General features: G+C 46.1%; 1 protein-coding gene across 3 annotated transcripts in view; it reads left to right on the forward strand.

The window, feature by feature from the left end:
* The first annotated feature begins 2,714 nt into the window (after positions 1 to 2,714).
* LOC117357414 (glutathione S-transferase A4-like) overlaps positions 2,715 to 17,384 on the forward strand; it is a 55,261-nt gene continuing 40,591 nt past the window's right edge. Inside the window, exon 1 of one of the 3 annotated variants that reach the window (XM_033937954.1) lies at positions 2,715 to 2,870. The gene's annotated coding sequence lies outside the window, so the exon portion shown is untranslated. Of the gene's footprint in view, positions 2,931 to 3,267; positions 3,286 to 17,384 lie in introns of those variants that run through there. The other 2 variants (XM_033937955.1, XM_033937956.1) reach the window with 2 other exon arrangements.

Here is a 17,384-nt window from a genome sequence, read left to right on the forward strand (position 1 = left end):
GAATCGTGGTGGTTAGGCAGGCTTAGGTATCTGTCCATGAGGACAGATACAATTCTATATAGGATGCCTGTGTGTGATTCTCTAAAGATGCTTAGGTGGCTTCTGAGACTGGGCATCCTATACAGAATCCGGCCGTTATGTCCAGAAGTTTGAAGCGCTTTTAATTTTGGAAGGACTTTTACATTAAGTGCTTGTTTTTCCTGAATGTTTTATATTTGAGTTTTAGTCTTTTGTACACCATTATGGACTGTTTGGGATAAATGCAGTGTATAAATAAACAGTTTGTATTTGTATGACGTATTTGATAAATTAGAGGCGTTTCCAGTGGCAATTGTTTGGGCTACTCCGACACAAGTTGGGCTGGAAATTGTTTTGACATCTGGCAACCCTGAAATTGCCAAGTTTGTGTGCATGCACTGAGCATATGAGAGGTGAGGTGGTCCAGAGCCAGCAGCAATGATGGTTCATGCATACTGTCACCGGATGTTATGGTTAAGACCACCGCTTCGGGACACTAAAATGTCCTGTTTTCAGGTACAGTGTCCCGAAGCTGTGCGCGGGGCACCAGGACAGCCGATCACTTTCCCTCCCTGCCGCGCCGATTGAAACGCTGGGCCACCGCCGCTGCTTCTTGGCTTCTTCCCGACGTCAAGAAGCAGCGGCGGCGGTCCAGCGTTTCAATCGGAGCGGCAGGGAGGCAGACTGGAAGGCAGCGGCGGTACACGGGCAGGCAGTCAGGGGGTTTGATTCCGCAGGGGGTTGAATCTGGGGGGGGGGGGGTTGAATCTGCGGGGGGGATTGAATCAGGCACTGGAGAGAGGGAAGGAAGTAGGCAGGCAGACTGGCTTCGGGGGGAGGGACAAAGGCAAGAGAAGACATAGGAAGGAGGCACTGGGGGCACTAGGGACACAGGACAGGCACTGGGGGCACTATGGGCATGGGAAGGAGGCACTGGGGCACTAAGGACACAGGACAGGCACTGGGGACACTATGGACATGGGAAGGAGGCATTGAGGGCACTAGGGACATGGGAAGAAGGCACAGGGGCACTAAGGACAGAGGCACTGGGGGCACTATGCACATTGGAAGGAGACACTGGGGGGCACTAGGGACACAGGACAGAGGCACTGGGGCTCTAAGGACACAGGACAGAGGTACTGGGGGGCACTATGGACATGGGAAGGAGGCACTGGGGGCACTAAGGACATAGGAAGGAAGAAGGGAGGGAACAGAAAGGGACAATTGTTGGGCCTGAGTGCAGAAAGAAAGAAATGAAAGAAAGGATACACAGTAAGAAGGAAACACAACCAGAGACTCATGAAATCACCAGACAGCAAAGATAGGAAAAAGGTAGGATCAATTTAGTGATCAAAACCTGTCAGTTTTGAGAATTTATATCTGCTGTCTATATTTTGCACTATATTTGTCTATTTTTCTATAGTTACTGAGGTGACATTGCATATTTTAAAGTCATTTGCCTTGACATCTTTGAAAACCCCAAATGATAATTAACATTTTCTCTGCGTATAGTGTGCTTTGTAGTTTTTTTAATTTTGAGGTTACCATTCTATGAAGATATTATGTGTACATGAAAAATGAATGGAAGAAATTTGGGGCAGGATTGGGGGCAGGGCTAGGGCATGGTTGAGGCGAGGCTAGGGTGGGATTGGGGGCGGGACTGACAATTAATAGATGTTCCCTTTTGATGAAAAAAATAAATGGTCACCTTAGTTATGGTGGAAAAAAATTTTTGGTTGCTATTGGAAAAGTCATCAGATGGCAAGGCTCAGGGCACCCCACCAGCCTTTGAATGGGAGGGGGGGATGCTTAGGGAAGTTGGAGAGCAAGGCCAATGACAATTTCACAGCCACCCACTTTGGCCTTAGGCTTCCTCTGAATTAGCCATCTGGCTAAATCATTGTTTTGCCAAACAGAATAAGAACAATTAGAAAGCTCAGGGGGTGGACTACAGATTTGTTTTTTTTTGTCTTTCACCCAAAAAGGTATTTCCGCATTCTTGCATGTTGCAAATTTTGTTAATTCACCTTTTTAGTACCTGTTCTTTGCTTTGTTGGTAGTGCTTGTTTCAGAAACTCAATTTCCCCTTCCCTTCCCTCTGAGTTTTGTCACTATTCCTCTCCCATTCCTGTAAGATCTGCCGTAATTGCACAAGCCTCGAACACTTATGATTTTAAAGTGTTTGAGGCTTGTACAGATGAAGATAGAACTTGCAGGGGCAGGAAAAGAACTCGCGGGGACGGGACGAGAAAATGAGTTCCCGTGGGCACGGGGGAAAATTTATCTCCGTGTCATTCGCTATTCAGGATCTCTCCCTGGCCTTCTAGTATCTGTGATTTGGGGGTGTGGGGGAATAAGAGACAGAAAAAAAACCCCGGATTTATTTTTTTTTACCCCCAAAACTTGCCTGCATCACTACTCTTCCCTGCAGCTACTTGAGAAAAGGAAAAAACTGAAATCTGAAAGAAGAGGTGGAAATTTGCTCCAGGTGGTCCTCCCCGTAGCAAGCCCTACTGTAATCGCTTCAAGAGATGATCACGCAGGAGACTGCTTGCAGGCTTGAAGACTTCGAAGGCCCCGCCTCTTCATTTCCAATTTCCGGGTAGGAGTATCTGCGGAAACAGCTTGCTTCATCTGGGCAGGCAAAGCTCCTCACTTCCGATTGGTGGCGGTCGGCCCCCTCCTTACTTTCGCAGCTCCGGTTGATATCAATCTGAGCCAATCACAGTGTAGCACCGCCTATTGCCATTCTCCTCGCAATTAAGATTAAGCAAGCTAAAGCCTCTTGTTTGTCTGCAAGCTGGTTGCAGTGTGGTGGTGGACATTGGATAGGGCTTGAGAAGGAGCATCGAGTACGTATCTCCTGGCTGGTATTTAAAACGTTTCTTGCACGTCCTTAGCTCATTTTGGAGGTACTTTTTCTTTTCAGGCAAAGTGGAGGGATTTATTTTAAAATAGGACTTGGAGAGCAGTTGTATGTAAACTGCTTTGGCTGCACCATACGAAGGCGGTATATCAAATCCACTCAGTTACTTGCTGCATCTTTTTGTGCTGCAAGATCAGATATCACTGATGGTATTTTGTACGCGCTTACCTTAAGCTTGGGTGGCCTTAAAACGAATGCACAGATTACACGTTTAAAAAAAGATCTGTATTGAGAAGGGAGTAAGGACGTATGCGTTTGATGCATTCTTTTAAGCATTGTGAGCTAGAAACATTTCAGTAGAAAGCTCTAGCACAAGAGTTTATAATCTGTGGTTTAAAGGGGTAAGTAAAGAAGAATATCGTGAAAAAGTGGTGGCTACAGACCAAAGTAGTTAAAAGAATTAAAGAAATCATAGGATAAGAATATCAGAACCTTAAACTTGAGGGTTAAAAAACCTGAAACTGAATTTTTGGAAGGCGTGACTATGGACAAGATTGATGCCAAACTGGAGAATGTGGGAGCTCCAGTATACAATATTGTGCTGTTCCTGCTTTAAACTTTGCATGTATTAATAATAATTATATATGTAGATTGTGTGTTCTTTTTTGTGTTACTCATTTTATACATCATATTTTTAATTGGTTGTCTTTTATGTGCTTCATATGCTTCAGACTTTGTGTATATTCAAAATCATGTAAGTATATTGTGTGTTTTATTTGAAGGCCTGCACGCACCTCCCCTTGAAGGCCTGTCTCTCTCCCCCCCCCCCTGGGTAGGGCCTGTCTCTCTCTCCCCCCCCCCCCCCCCTGGGTAGGCCTGTCTCTCTCCCCTCCCCCCCCCCTGGGAAGGCCTGTCTCTCTCCCCTCCCCCCCCCCCCTGGGAAGGCCTGTCTCTCCCCCCCCCCCCCCCCCTGGGAAGGCCTGTCTCTCTCCCCCTCCCCCCCCCCTGGGAAGGCCTGTCTCTCTCTCCCCTCCCCCCCCCCTGGGAAGGCCTGTCTCTCTCCCCTCCCCCCCCCCTGGGAAGGCCTGTCTCTCTCCCCTCCCCCCCCCCTGGGAAGGCCTGTCTCTCTCCCCTCCCCCCCCCCCTGGGAAGGCCTGTCTCTCTCCCCTCCCCCCCCCCCTGGGAAGGCCTGTCTCTCTCCCCTCCCCTCCCCCCCCTGGGAAGGCCTGTCTCTCTCTCCCCTCCCCCCCCCCCTGGGAAGGCCTGTCTCTCTCCCCTCCCCCCCCCCCTGGGAAGGCCTGTCTCTCTCCCCTCCCCCCCCCCCCCTGGGAAGGCCTGTCTCTCTCCCCCCCCCCCCCCCCCTGGGAAGGCCTGTCTCTCTCCCCCCCCCCCCCCCCCTGGGAAGGCCTGTCTCTCTCTCCCCCCCCCCCCCCCCTGGGAAGGCCTGTCTCTCTCTCCTCCCCCCCCCCTGGGAAGGCCTGTCTCTCTCTCCTCCCCCCCCCTGGGAAGGCCTGTCTCTCTCTCCTCCCCCCCCCTGGGAAGGCCTGTCTCTCTCTCCTCCCCCCCCCTGGGAAGGCCTGTCCTCTCTCTCCTCCCCCCCCCCTGGGAAGGCCTGTCTCTCTCTCCTCCTCCCCCCCCCCCCTGGGAAGGCCTGTCTCTCTCTCCCCCCCCCCCCCCTGGGAAGGCCTGTCTCTCTCTCCTCCCCCCCCCCCTGGAAGGCCTGTCTCTCTCTCCTCCCCCCCCCCCTGGGAAGGCCTGTCTCTCTCTCCTCCCCCCCCCTGGGAAGGCCTGTCTCTCTCTCCTCCCCCCCCCCCTGGGAAGGCCTGTCTCTCTCTCCTCCCCCCCCCCCTGGGAAGGCCTGTCTCTCTCTCCCCCCCCCCCCCCCTGGGAAGGCCTGTCTCTCTCTCCCCCCCCCCCACCCCCTGGGAAGGCCTGTCTCTCTCTCCTCCCCCCCCCCCTGGGAAGGCCTGTCTCTCTCTCCTCCTCCCCCCCCCCCTGGGAAGGCCTGTCTCTCTCTCCTCCCCCCCCCCCTGGGAAGGCCTGTCTCTCTCCTCCTCCCCCCCCCCCTGGGAAGGCCTGTCTCTCTCTCCTCCCCCCCCCCCCTGGGAAGGCCTGTCTCTCTCTCCTCCCCCCCCCCCCTGGGAAGGCCTGTCTCTCTCTCCTCCCCCCCCCCTGGGAAGGCCTGTCTCTCTCTCCTCCCCCCCCCCCTGGGAAGGCCTGTCTCTCTCTCCTCCCCCCCCCCCCCTGGGAAGGCCTGTCTCTCTCTCCTCCCCCCCCCCTGGGAAGGCCTGTCTCTCTCTCCTCCCCCCCCCCCCGGGAAGGCCTGTCTCTCTCTCCTCCCCCCCCCCCGGGAAGGCCTGTCTCTCTCTCCTCCCCCCCCCCCCCCCCCCGGGAAGGCCTGTCTCTCTCTCCTCCCCCCCCCCTGGGAAGGCCTGTCTCTCTCTGTTAAATCCTAGCTCACGTTTGCGGTCTAACACCAGCTCTGGCAGGATACACATTTTAAATCTGACATATTGTAATCACAAAACAGAAAATAAAATTAGTTTTTCTACCTTTTGTTGCCTGATCATTATTCAAATCTTGTTGGTCCCAGGCTCTGGTTGTCTTCTAATAACTTGCTTGCCAGGGTCTCCTTCTTTCTTCTTTCTCGGTGCTAACCATCCATCTGCCATCCCTGTCCTCCCCTTCCGTTTCCCTTCCTTCCCCAGGAGGTCTGGCATCTTTCCTTTTTTTCGTCTCCCTCCAGAGATCCACCTTTTCTTAACTACCTTTTCATCCAGCATCTATCCCCCTTCCCCACCACCCCAGGGTCCATCATCTCTCCCTTTCTGTAACTTTCATCCCTAAATCCCATGGTCAATCATCTCTCTCACTCTCCTCTATTTTCAGAACTATTATTTCTTCCCCCCGAAAGTCCAGCATATGCGCGTCTCTTTGAACCCCCCCTTCCTTCCCTCCTTCTGTGTACTTCTACACCAGGGCCCCCCACCCCTGAAGTCCTGTCTACCCCTTAAAGGTCTGCATCCCATCCCTGAAGGCCTGTCCCCCTTGAAGGCCTGCACGCACCTCCCCTTGAAGGCCTGCCTCCCCCCCCGCCCCCCTGGGAAGGGTATTTCGCTCTCGCGGTTGGGGTTTGGATGGGAGGGAGAGATGGAAGTGTTGGGGGTGAGGGGGAAAGCACTGTTGCCGGGGGGTAGGTCTTATTTTTGGGGAAGCACGGTATTCTATAACCTTAGCTTGAAAATTCTATAGAATACTGAATAACTGCAAGAAGCTGTGGATGTGGGAGGGGCTAATTCTGGAGGTACATTTTTGAGGCAAAGTAGAGGGTGTGTTCAACACTTGACATGAGCATTTAAACCAGCCTTTGAGTGGCATAAGTGCTGGCAACTAAACGTTGGCTTTTACAAAGCTGCAGTAGAGATTTCTACCACAGGCTGCAAGACCAAAGCTAGGTATTAAAATGTGGACTTGCATTGGTGTTCTATAATGGTAATTAAGCATGTTTGCTGATGCAGAATTTGCACAGCATTTTAATGCCTAATTTTAGGCAACCTTTGTAGAATTACCCTATAAACTACTTTCTTCTGGCATTTGTTCTGAACCAGGAGAGTTTACTGAAACTTGGATTTTTAGGTAAGAGACAGAGTTAAAAAATATATATATATACAGTATATTCTTGTGTTCGCAGTCGCTGGCCAGTGACCATTAGCTTTCTGAGACTTTAGCTGCCCACTGGATCCAGATTCGCAGTTTGGGTTGATCCAATTCTGGGTTTAGCCTGGTGCATGCTGGGACTTGTCTTGCTTTTCTTAGAGAATAAAATGGGGAAATCCAATAAACAGGTCCCATCATGGACTGGGCTAAACCTGCAGTGTCCTTGTCTGGTGGGTTTCTCCCCAGGATTACTCTTGGGGAAATTCTATGCAGTGCAGAATTCCTGTGAAGGCACTCCATCGGGTCTTTCCTCTGTATGTGTGTGTGTGTCTCTCTCTCCCCCCCCTCCCCTGCAGGAGAAGGAAGTGAACTGCTGCACATCTTCTGTACCAGCTTAGAGGTGGTGGAGACAGAGACTGTGTCTGAATTCAAAAGAGCCTGGGATAGGCACGTGGGATCGCTTAGAGAGAGAAAGAGATAATGGTTACTGTGATTGGGCAGACTAGAGGGGCCATTTGGCCTTTATCTGCCATCATGTTTCTGTTTGACTATTTAGCTGGCAAAGGTGAAGATGTAACCTGATGTCCAGTAGTTCACTTCCTCCTTCTGCTGTACACTCTCTGGTGGGAAAGGGGAGAAAGCAGTCTGATGCTCTACCTACCTTCCTCATGGCATGCTTGCAGGAGCAGAGCAAGTGAGTGTCAGGGCGAGAGTGGGGGCAGAGGAAGGTGGTAAGTGTATCAGAAGGAGGGACAGAGCAAGGTAATGGTGTGAAATGGGGAGGAGATTAAGGTGAGTGTGCTTTGGGGAGGGTGGGAGAAGGCTGGGGGCCTAAGGAAAAGGCAGGAGGGAATTTCAGACCTTAGGATGGGGAAATCCTGTGCAAAACGCCACAAATAATTGATGCAGAATTTCCCTGAGAGAACAGCATACGGTAGTTCCAAAGATCTACAAGGATAAAGGGTACCATCTTCTGTTGTTCAAATCAGGATATTTTAGTATTTCTCCCTTTCCTCTCATATGAAGAATGTGGTAGTGGGCAGGTTCCCAATTCCAGCTCACATTTGGTATTGCTTTATACTCAGAGGAGGAAGTGTTTTGGACCTAGCCAGAGACCTTTTTTTCCTTTGCTGAGTGATAAAATGACCAGAGAAGCAGGAGCCAAAGACATGAAATTAAAAAAATTGGGCCAGTATTTATACCAGCGCTGTTTCCCTCTAAGAGGTGTCTCCCGCCACTGTCAATCACTGGTCAAGAGCCGTCCCCTTGTTCGCTGGCATAGCCACTAGAATTGCCTGCAGCTCTTAATGGCAAGAACCCTTGAAGCTAGAGACATTTGTCAATTTAGGAGCTGATATAAATCGTATGCATGTAGATTTTCCGGGGCAGTACTTGGAGAGACCTCCCAGGAAAGAGACTTGGGAGTTCTGATCGACAAGTCAATGAAGCCGTCTGCACAATGTGCGGCGGCTGCAAAAAGGGCAAACAGAATGCTAGGAATGATTAAGAAGGGGATCATGAACAGATCGGAGAGGGTCATCATGCCGTTGTACCGGGCCATGGTACGCCTTCACCTGGAATACTATGTCTAGCACTGGTCGCTGTACATGAAGAAGGACAAGGTAATACTCGAAAGGGTCCAGAAAAGAGCGACTAAAATGGTTAAGGGGATGGAGGAGTTGCCCTACAGCGAGAGATTGGAGAAACTGGGCCTCTTCTCCCTTGAAAAGGGGAGACTGAGAGGGGACTTGATCGAAATGTTCAAAATACTGAAGAGAATAGACTTGGTAGAGAAAGACAGGTTGTTCACCCTCTCCAAGGTAGGGAGAACGAGAGGGCACTCTCTAAAGTTGAAAGGGGATAGATTCCGTACAAACGTAAGGAAATTCTTCTTCACCCAGAGAGTGGTGGAAAGCTGGAACGCTCCTCCGGAGTCTGTTATAGGGGAAAATACCCTCCATGGATTCAAGACAAAGTTGGACAAGTTCCTGCTAAACTGGAACGTACACAGGCGAGGCTGGACTCATTTAGAGCACTGGTGTTTGACCTGAGGGCCGCCGCATGAGTGGACTGCTAGGCAGGATGGACCACTGGTCTGACCCAGCAGCGGCATTTCTTATGTTCTAACTGAAAGTGATTTGTAAAGAATACACATTCTCTTCTCCTTCACCTTCATTTTTTTTTTTTCTTATCCTCTTTCAAACCCCTACCCTATTGTACTTTCCATACATGTTATTCTTTTGAACTTTAACAAAAAAAACCCCACCAAATTGTAGTTCTACCTGCTCTACCCTTTCGTATTAGTTGGTTTGTATGTCGATTTGTTTACCCTATTTTATATTTAGTTCTTAAATTGTAATAGTATTTGGGGGGGGGTTCTTTTTTTGTATGTTTTAATGACTTTTATATTAATATTGTATTTCGCTTAGTAAAACAAAAAAACGATTATATCAAATTTTAATAAAAACTTGAAATCTGCTTGTACTTCACCCAATAAGATATCTACGTGTGTATGAAAAAGATATACAGTAGTTTATAGTTTATTTGTATCCCGCCTTGCACAAAGCAGGTCATCATAACAATACATGTACAAAAACAATTGCAGACATTAAAACAGTTAAGCGACCAGCGCCTCATTCTACAATGCAAAATTCAGGCGTCATACTTTATTTCACAAAAAAAGGTGTCTTTAAAAATCTTTTAAAATTCTACAAATTCTTCTGCTAGCATATATACAATGGGATCTCATTCCATTCCCAGGGACCTATACAGGAAAATGTACTGGTCCTATTCATATTTTTGCATACAAAACTCATGGAATAATTTTTATAAAATTTTGCAAAATTATCCCCTTATTGTGCCTCTTTTTGAATATTAGACTCCAGCTTTTTTTTTTTTGTACCCAGTCAGTCTAGGTCTGGTCCGAGACCATGCATATGCTTTCCCTCTCAACTTCTGTCATTCATCTTGTATATTCAAAGCAAAGGACGGCACCAAATGCAATACTATCAAAACTGTGAATACCTCCACCAATCACAATGTCAAATCACATACGTTCCTCAGATTGCCACACCGATGTATAGTATGGTAACATATCCTCACTGGAACATTGTTTTGTGTGGCATTGTAAACTGAATTATTTAAACTTATTTTGAACTTATTATTATGAACTACTAATAATTTATAAAGATATTCTGTGCATTTAAAATGACTTATCTTTTGCACCGGGTCTGAAGGGGAGTGGGGAATGAAGCAGACCCGGTGCAAAAGATAAGTCATTTTAAATGCACAGAATATCTTTATAAATTATTAGTAGTTCATAATAATAAGTTCAAAATAAGTTTAAATAATTCAGTTTACAATGCCACACAAAACAATGTTCTAGTGAGGATATGCTACCACACTATACATCGGTGTGGCAATCTGAGGAACGTATGTGATTTGACATTGTGATTGGAGGTATTCACAGTTTTGACTCTTCTTGTATAGCCATTATCTCTCATTTTGTAGCACTGGAGAAGTGAGATAGCCAGTCTCCAGAATTCTGCTATAAGGTGAATTTTCTAGATTTTATAACCAAGTTTCAAGTTTAATAGTTTCTTTGATTTGTTCGCATAATCCAATTTCAATGCGATTTACATCAGTTAAAAATTAAATAAAATAATAAAATCCACATACATGACATACACTACTAATTAACAATAGAACATTAGGAAGGGAGGTTGCTTAATTACAATAATAAAAAAATAAAACCAGAAATAAAATCGGGTATAGGTTTAGGACACATGGGCTGGGAAACAAATATCCACATATTTCTATGACCTCCTCCTCCTAACCAAGTGGTAGAGAGTGCTTTGTTTGTCATATTTCACCAAAATGGAGCATGTTGGAGAATGTTGCATTTGTTTATTTGTTTTTTGTTTTAATTGGTTTTCCTTGTGAAAGAACCAGTAAGAGGATGCTTCTGCAGAAGGTGAACTTAATTCTCATCCACTTTGTACTTGCTGTCTTGAAAAGATTTTACTGAATGTGATTTCTGAATTACTAGTTAAAAGAAGAAATGTTTCGTATAAGTAGTAGGACTGCTTGTGTTCTTTGCTTAGAAATTCAATCAAGGCTACAGACTATTGGCTATCACTATTTATACAATAATTATACACTTGTTCAGTTTTATTCCCCTACTTTGATTTTGAAATGCAGTGTAAATGAAGACACCTGTGATTCTACCACAAAGGGTAATAGAAGCAAAGGATTAATCTGACGATGGATTATACTTGGTGTGAAAACTAAGCTTGCAAGAATTGTTTTACTGGTTAGCCACTTGGCTTCCGATATGTGATATCATCACATTGACACAATACACTACACTACAGCTTGTGACAGGTGCAACCAAAACAGAAGCTGACTTCCTTGTAAGAAGGATAAATGCGGTATTACACACCACACATTACATACTGTATTCTTTCACAGTGTTGGTCTGCTGATGCTTTGTTGAGGCATTTATACTGATTTTTGCTCTAGGGCAGTGGTCGGCAAACTGTGGCTCATGAGCCACATGCGGCTCTTTAGCCACTTAAGTGCGGCTCGTCTAGAGCAGGGGTACCTAACCTGCTTCCTTTCCCTTCTCCCTTTCCTCCCCCAAGCCACCGCCATTGGGGAACAGGCCGCCACCGCTGCTGGGGAATAGGCTACCATCACCGCCATCGGGGAATAGGCCGCTGCCGAGTTGTGAGCTCTCCCTGCTTCCCTTCCCCGCAGGGCCGACCAACTTTCACCGACCAACGTCAATTCAGACGTCGGAGAGGAAGTTCTGGGCCAGCCAATCGCTGCCTGGCTGGCCCAGAACTTCCTAGAGCAGGCGGTAGTTTTTTGGCTAGTGTAGGGATTAGCGCGCGCTCAAAAGTTGCGTGTGATAAAGTCACTAATACGGCTTCGTAAAAGGAGCCCTTAGTTTTAGATTTGGAAGTATCCTGATTCTCATTAATGGAAGGAGGTGGAATAATAGATTTCTTTGTAAGGTATTTCTGTGTTTGTTTTGTTTTTCCATTAGTCTTTTATTTAATTTTTGCCCAAGTAGCATTCTGGATTTTGCTATTCCATTGTTAACTTTTAGAATGGAAAGCAGAAGAAAATGAGGTATTTAAATCACCATTTGTAAATTGCTTTTTTTTCAGAGGCTGTACTTCGTATAGGGCTCCTTTTAAAGAGCTGCAGTAGTGATTTCTGCATAGCAAATGCAAGGCAGTCCATCCAGTTCCAATGGGCTGCATTGCATTTGCCATGCTGGGACTCTCTACTACATTTTTGTAAAAAAGGGGCCCTTAACACTTCTGAGAAAAAAAAAGAGCTATGAGATCTGTAAGAGAATGACACGGGACAATTTTTCCCCCGTCCCCGTGGGAACTCATTTTCCTGTCCCCACAAGTTCTTTTCCTGTCTCTGCTCCATTCCTGCAAGCTCTGTCATCTGCACAAGCCTCAAAACACTTAAAAATAAATAAGTGTTTGAGGCTTGTGCAGTTAAGGCAGAGCTTACAGGAATGCGGCAGGAACAGCGACTATGACAAAACTCGCGGGGATGGGAAAATTTGAGCTTCTGCGGGGACGGGAACAAATTTGTCCACATATCATTCTCTAATCTGTATTACAGTATTCTTTTTTTACCTCAGCAATTTTCTTCTACTCCTTTGCACTACTGTTGCTGCTACTTATCGAGCTGGAATCCTGTCACCACGACTATTTATTCACAGTCAACAGGGCATTGCATGATGGCAGAGATGTATATGCAAACATTTTACTTTTCATTGGGTAATTTTCAAAGGGAAGGTATGAACCCTTGGAAAATTGTGTAATCCTATTTATTTATCTGCTGAATTATTTAGGTGGCCTCTTTATAAAGAGGTTGCCTTTGTTGTGCTCACATAAGGGCCTTTTTACTAAAGCTTGGTGTGCTAATGGAATTCTTGTGCACTAAATGTTGCATGTCCTGTTTTATGCCTGTGGGCCACTTATCCCCTCTTTTACTAAGGTGCACTAAATGCTAACGTGTCCATAGACTAACATGCACGCGTTTAGCGTGCATTAAATCGATTAGCACACCTTAGTAAAAGAGGGCCTTAGTGTATGCTAATGTCTGTTAGCACACACTAAGTGTTAGTGTACATCTCTTTATTTTGTTGCTGCTTTAGTAATTGCATTAGATTATGGATGATAGAAGGTAGGAACGGGCAGAAATTTTTTTTAGCTCTGTGTTTAGTTTGAGAGTTGTCTTCCACTATGGTTCATGGATTGCAGAAGTTTTTATTTTATATTCTGTATTTTATCTAGAGCTGTTAGAGTGTATTACAGCAAGATGCTGGAGAATGTGGTGAAATCAGTTAGCTTAGCGGGGTTTAAAAAAGGTTTGGATAATGTCCCAAAAGAGAAGTCCATAGGCCATTATTGAGAGGGCTTGGGGAAATCCCACTGCTTATTCCTAGGATAAGCAGCATAAAATCTGTTTTACTACTTGGGATCTAGCTAGGTACTAGGATCATGGGTTGGCCACTGTTGGAAACAGGATACTAGGCTTGACGGACCTTTGGTGTGTCCCAGTATGACAACTCTTATGTTCTTATTCAATTCCGGTACATTATGGACTTAAGCTCCAAAGTGCTCTGAAGTAATCAAATATGTTTGCATATTATGTCATGGGGGAGACATGTAAGGGCATGAAGTAAAAACTATTTGAAGGTTTATTAATTTTAAGTTGGAAGTGTCTGTCTTCATGCCAGAGTTGTTGTCACTTGGCAAAGGCACACTCATTTTCAGGCTTCTTGTTTGCTCTGGATACCCTGAGTTCATGGTGCCACCCAGGTTGGCTGCACCTCGTCCCAGCCTCTAACATATTTCTCTCTAGCCAAAAAACAACTTCTCTACTGGGCACTCACTCATTCCATTGTCTTGGTCCAGCTATTGAAAAGCACTTTTTCTAGGAAGGTGTTCTCTATTACTTTAAATAGGATCCTACAGATTGATAGTTTGGAGAAAGTATTAAGAGCTAAAGGAACTGGTTTGTTGGGAACGCCTTGCGTTATACTTCATGAATCAGCAATAAAACTTTAAATTTTATCCTAACTTCACCTTTCAGCTGGTATAATTATATTAACTAGGAGGTGATGGCTAGACAGCAAAAATGTAAATCCCCCAAACAGACAATATATATTTTTTGGTTACCTTTGTATTTTGCACAATTATATACAATTATTTTTAGTTTGTCATCATTATTCTGCGCTCTTTGTGGGTCCCCTATGGTCCAATATCTTCCCCAATCTACTTTAACATGCCTTCCATTACAGGGACCGCTGACTGCAGTAGCAATTCACTCAAGCTGCCTGCAACTGATCCAAGTCTTCCTCATGCAGCATTTCACACATGCACAAGTTGTGGCAAAAGGAATGGTGCAGGGTTGCCTACAGGCAGTGTGATTGAATTGCTGCTATTGCCACTGCCAGCAATCCCTATAATGGAAGATGTGTTAACAGGTAGACACATTTGGGGGAAGGGGGAGATAGGGGTTTGAGGGGGGATGTTGGATTGGAGGGGGTAGTAGAAGGAGAGAGGGGTGCTGGACTCGGGCAGAAAGATGGGACAAGAAGAAGTTAAGCTGTGATGTTTGGGGAAGGGAGGAGATGGGAGAGGCCAAAGGTTGGGGAGATGGCAAAGAGATGAATGTGAGGAGGATAGTGAGTAAAGAGGTTAGAAATATAGTATTGGGGAATGAATAGAAGGGAGTAGAAGCCTGGGGAAGGAGTGATAATGGGAAATGGAAGAGCTAGTGGATGAGAGGAGGAGGTAGGAAGCTGAACTGATAGGTGGAAAGTCAAAAGGAGGGCGAGAGGGTAAAATTTGAACAGGCAGAAAAAGAATAACTAAAGGGAAAGATTTAAGGTATAGTGAAGGAATGGAACAAGGCAGAAGACAAATATTGGCAATAGCCATTGGAAGGAGAGTTATCAGAAGTCAAACAGGAAAGCAGAAAAGAATCCGAACCAACATGAAAAATAAAATGTCCGGACAACAAAGGCACAAAAAAGCATGGCAGGTATTTTTGTATTCAGTACAAAAAGACACACATTATTGTTTCTTTATTTCAAGTGATGTAGAACATGCCAAGTTCAATCTTTTGGGGTTCCCAGTTCAATTTTTGCCTAGATATTTTTTTCTACTATGTGATCCTTTGTTCTGTATTTGGTTGAGTGTCTGTTGATGTGTGGTAGTAATGGCAGTTGAGAAGAGGGGATCCACCTCTACCCACCCATGTTACACCCAGATCCCGCCTATGCCTGCATTAGGCAGCTAACAGGATTTTTACCACAGCCTCTGCCATTTTAGTGCAGGAGTCAGTATCTTGGGCCTGCACTCTCTGCCGTGGTAAATCCTGCATTAGCTGCTTAATGCAACTTAGTTAAAGAAACACTAGTAAAATAATTGCAAAGCATGGAAATATGATGGCAGATAAAGGCCAAATGGCCCATTCACTCTGCCCACCCACAGCATCCACTATCTCCTCCTTTCCCTACGAGATCCCACGTGCCTGTCTCGTGCTTTCTTGAATTTATTTATTTAATTAGTTTTATTTTATAGTCCGTCCTCCCCAGGAGCCCAGAACGGGTTACAAGGATACGAACACAGCAATTTTCAGGATCAATAACACACATGCTACAGGATCAGTACACACGTTACAGAAAATTGAGATGCTTTTCGCTAACACACATGCTATGGGGAAACTAAGAATGCTTTAGCGAATCTAAGAATATACAAGCTATAGAAAGTTGGAATGGTATATCTTCGTGGTTGTAGTAGATAAGAGCATAATATTGGCAAACAGGTTATGGTGCACCAAGTCCCGGTCGGTTAAGTTTGAGACCAGGAGCGAGTTGGTTCAGACAGTCTTTGTGTTTCTACTACCTCTAACAGAAGCCTATTCTATGCATCTACCACTTTTTTACAGAAAGGGTATTTCCTTAGATTATTCCTGAGCCTATCGCTTCTTAACTTTATCCTATGCCCTCTCATTCCAGAGCTTCCTTTCAAATGAAAGACACTTGCCTCATGCGCAATTATGCCATGTAGGTATTTAAACATTTCTCATATCTCCCCTCTCCAGCCTTTCCTCCAAAGTATACCCATATGCCTTATGACAAAGACCACTGACCATTTTAGTAACCTTCCTCTAGACAGACTCCATCCTTTTTATATCTTTTTGAAGGTGCGGTCTCCAGAACTGTGTACAATTATTCTAAATGAGGTCTCGCCAGAGTCTTATCCATGGGCATCAATACTTCCTTATTCCTACTGGCCAAACCTCTTCCTATGTACCCTAGCATCTTTCTAGTTTTTGCCCTCACCTTTTCAACCTGTTTGGCCATCTTAAGTTCATCACATACAATCACACCCATGCCCCGTTCTTCTGTCGTGCACATAAGTTCTTCATCCCCTAAACCAGGGGTGTCAAAGTCCCTCCTCGAGGGCCGTAATCCAGTCGGGTTTTCAGGATTTCCCCAATGAATATGCATTGAAAGCAGTGCATGCACATAGATCTCATGCATATTCATTGGGGAAATCCTGAAAACCCGACTGGATTACGGCCCTCGAGGACCAACTTTGACACCTGTGCCCTAAACTGTACTGTTATTTCAGTTTTTTGCAGCCCAAATGCATGACCTTGCATTTCTTAGCATTAAATTTTAGCTGCCAAATTTCAGACCATTCTTCAAGTTTCACCAATTCTTTCTTCATGTTATTCACACCATCCGAGATGTTTACTGCCTATTCTCAGGTTCCAGTCTCTTTGGTTCCCTCTCTCACTCAACTGCAGTTCTGTCTCCCTCTAAATCCCAACGCTTTCTCACTTGCACCCTGAATCCCCTCCTTGGCCCCCTAGTCTGGCATCTCTCTCTACTAGTTAAGAATCTCTTTTTCCCTTCCCATCCCCTTTCTGGCCTTGGTCACTCTCTTCCTCTCTCTACCATCCCCCCCACTTGTGGATCCATCATCCATGTCCCCTTACCCCACCCACCACCTCTCTCGCTTGCACCCTGAATACCTTCCCCATGGTTTGACATCTCCCTCTCTACAATCAAGCATCTCTTCCTTCTCATCCCCTTCCCCTCTACTTAACAGGTCTAGTATCCATGCCCCCCCCCCCAATGAGTTCAGACATACCTGTGGGCCTCCCTAGTAAGCAGTGGCGGCGGCAACTGTCTGTCAGAGGCAGCACTGTGAACATGCTGCTTGCGGCTGGCCCCACCAGGGCCTTCCCTATGCCACATCACTTACTGTAGATAAATGATGCGGCAGAAGGAAGGCCCTGGCGGGGCCGGCCGCAAGCAGTCCGTTCACAGTGCTGTCTCTGCCGGCTGCCGCCACTACTGCTTCATTGGGAGGCCCGCAAATATGTCTGATCTCACAGGGGAGGTGGGGGTGTCTGTCAGAGGGAGAGAGGCCAGACCCGCATGGGGAAGGAGGAGGGGTTAGGGGCAGAACGGAAGGTTTGTGCAGAATTCTCCCCTCTTCCCCCCCCCCTCTTCTCTTGATGTCGCCTTGAGCCTGAATAGGTATGTGCAACACACAAATAAAAGATTAGATTAGAGTAACTGATTAGTGCAGGAACTCCCACTCTCTGCTCCAGATAGGCCTCTCCATGAAAATATTTAAAATATTTAGTGTGCGGTTTGTGCCCCCCCATATGCCATTTTAAACTGTGATAAATATGTGTTAAATTTTACCGCAGCTTAGTAAAAGGATCCCAAAATATTTTAAAGAGAATCATGTATACCGAAACCTATCAAACAAAAATACAT

Source organism: Geotrypetes seraphini, chromosome 3 (assembly GCF_902459505.1).
Source record: "Geotrypetes seraphini chromosome 3, aGeoSer1.1, whole genome shotgun sequence".
Classification (NCBI taxonomy): Eukaryota; Metazoa; Chordata; class Amphibia; order Gymnophiona; family Dermophiidae; genus Geotrypetes; species Geotrypetes seraphini.